Consider the following 3015-nt stretch of genomic DNA (forward strand, 5'->3'; position numbering starts at 1 on the left):
TCAGATCTTCAATAAAGGTAAGTGTCATGTAATTGTACATGTCTTCTTCAGTTTGTGTGTATTAAAATTAATATTTCATGTAGTTAAAAAAAAAATTTTTTTCAATACTTTTGGGTGTCTTGCACGGATTAATTTGATTTCCATTATTTCTTATGGGGAAAATTAACTCGACTAACGATAATTTTGATTAACGATGAGCTCTCAGGAACGGATTAATATTGTTGGTTGAGGGTCCACTGTATTAGCTAAATTCACATCAAAAATACTTAAGAAACCTATAACAGTAACTCTATAACCTAAAACTAGCTCTAGGTGCCATTGATTGATAGAGCGCGCTAGATGACAGTAATAATATCGACAAAGATATCAAATTTTTTTTACATAAAACCCTAAACCTCTACAACAAACATTGCCCAATCAAAACGAAACAGATCACAGAAAATAGGCTAAACAGCCCATGGCTAACTATAAGTATCCTCAAATCTATTAATAAAAAACACCAAATTGAAAAACAGTTCAGATTAGGCTTAATTACTAAAGAATTTACTATAAGATACACATCAATACTAACGAAACTAATACATAAATCAAAACAAATGTATTATGGAAATAGATTTAGTGAAATGAAAGGTGACATGAAAAGTACCTAGCAAACCCTCTCCAAAATTTTGGGCTCAAGGAACCTGACTGGAAACAGAGAGACAGACTAAACTAAACAAGATGAACCTCACATACAACCTATAGACACGGCCAACAAATTTAATGTCTTCTTCTCTACTGTAGGATCAAAGCTAGCAAGTCAAATTCCTAGCTCAAATACCCATCCGAGCGAGTACCTCACTGGCAACTATCCAAATACTCTATTTCTAGCTCCAACTAATCCCACTAAGTCTTACTCATCATTAAGTCATTAAAAAACAAATCAGATGATCTAGATAACTTGCCACCATTCATATATAAAAAAGCTGCACCAGAACTGTCGCCCATTATTGCAACAATGTTTAACAAATCTATAGCATCCTCAACCTTCTCCTCCATACTCAAGACAGCAAGGGTCACCCCAATCCACAAAGGTGGAGATCCTACTGATTTGAATAATTACAGACACACAACAAACTTGCTCTTACAAGCAACTTTACTCCTACCTTACATCCAACAACATACTTAACCCATGCCAGTTTGGATTTAGGCTAAAAAAAAGCATGAATGATGCTATTATACAAATGCTTGACTTAATATATACAGCTCTCGATAAAAATGAATATCCCCTGGGGCTCTTTATCGACCTAAGAAAAGCATTTGACACAGTTGACCACAATCTCTTGCACCTCAAACTGAATCATTACGGCATAAGAGGACATGTCTGTGAGGGAAAAGTAGGTGTAAGTGGGGTTAAGGTTGTTCGGGCAACCAGGAACCATTAGCGAGTTACGTTGCGCGTGCACCCCCCCCCTCTGGCGGGCTGGGGCAAAACTAGTTCCTGGTGTCCGATTTGTTAAAGTTTCTACTCCTGGTAATATTGACCTTACCTGGTGTGGGTTGAAGTTTGGAGAGTCACTTCACCTCCACTCTTCTCCTAATCAGGTAGGGTGATCTACCAGGAGTATTACTGTTTGTTCTTTTCTTTTGTTCGCTGGTTACCAGTAATGATTTTGGCATTTATCATTCTTTTTCTTTCTTAAATGTTATATTATCATGACTATGGGTAACCAGTTTATTTTTTTCTTATTACCAGCTCTGTTCCTGGCGTGGTCTTCCAGGATAGACGCCAGATAAAGGAGCAAGACATGTGTTAATAATACTTATTAACATTATTCTACTACTACCGGCCCTTACCTATTCTACTTGTGCTCCATCCAAGTGGTAGGAGATTCCAGAACATCGGATTATTACCATCTGCCCAGGATAACCTACATAAATAACATCAGAGGAACTATCCAGGGCCATACCTACTCCTGCCCAACTAAAAGAACTGAAGGCCATTTTTTTATTATATTTAAATTTTAAGTAAAATTCTCAAAAATCATTATTCTCATTTTTCCTAAGTTATTTCTTTATTTATTTATTTTTCCATTAATTTCTTTTGTTCAGTTGGAAGGCGTTCCACTGACAATGGCGACCTTGCCAGGATCCGACTCTTGAAGCAACATCGTCCTGATGGTTCAACTGGTTGTGAGTATAACATTTAAGATAGAAAAGGGTGAGTTAGTTGAGGTGTCAAGTCATTACTGGTAGTCTGGTTGACTTACCGTTGTTTGGTTCTAGGGTTCGGTTTAGAAGTTTACCTATTTGTTGGACCTGGGGAACTTTGATAATAACCCCCTCCTGTGTGAACCGTGTGTGTTTTGCTTAGTGAAGGCTATTGAGCCCACAAGTGTATTCTTCCAGGGAGAAATATTTATTTCATTTTCTACTTTGGGAAGTTTAAAGTGTGCGGACTGTGTCCCTCTTTTGTAACAGACGTTACTGTTAATTTTAAATAAGTCAGTTGAAGTTGGGTGCGTAATATTTCTTTTTACAAGATGGATTCTTTAGATTTCTGGTTGAAAGCTGGAAAGGAAATGGGATTTACTGGACAAAGCCTTGATAATTACATTACTGCTAAAATGGCTATTGAAGAGAAAAAGGAACAGGAAAGAATAGCACGAGAAAAGAAAGAGGAACAGGAAAGACTAGCTCGAGAGGAGAAAAGACTAGCTCGGGAAGAGAAAAAGGAACAGGAAAGACTAGCTCGAGAAGAGAAAAAGGAACAGGAAAGACTAGCTCGGGAGGATAAAATCGAACAGGAAAGGATAGCTAGAGAAGACAGAGTTCAGGCAAGAGAGGTAGCCTTCAAAATGAAGGAAATTGAGTTAGAACAATCAAGGTTGGAATTAGAAGCCAAGAAGATAGAACTATCTAAGCAGAAAATAGATGAAGGGGTTTTAGAATACCCTTCCCAAGAACCTAATATTAGGATGCCACAAATACCACCTTTCTCAGAACAAGATGACATAGCGGCATATATTACTAGAT

Source organism: Cherax quadricarinatus, chromosome 21, assembly GCF_038502225.1.
Source record: "Cherax quadricarinatus isolate ZL_2023a chromosome 21, ASM3850222v1, whole genome shotgun sequence".
NCBI classification, from domain to species: domain Eukaryota; kingdom Metazoa; phylum Arthropoda; class Malacostraca; order Decapoda; family Parastacidae; genus Cherax; species Cherax quadricarinatus.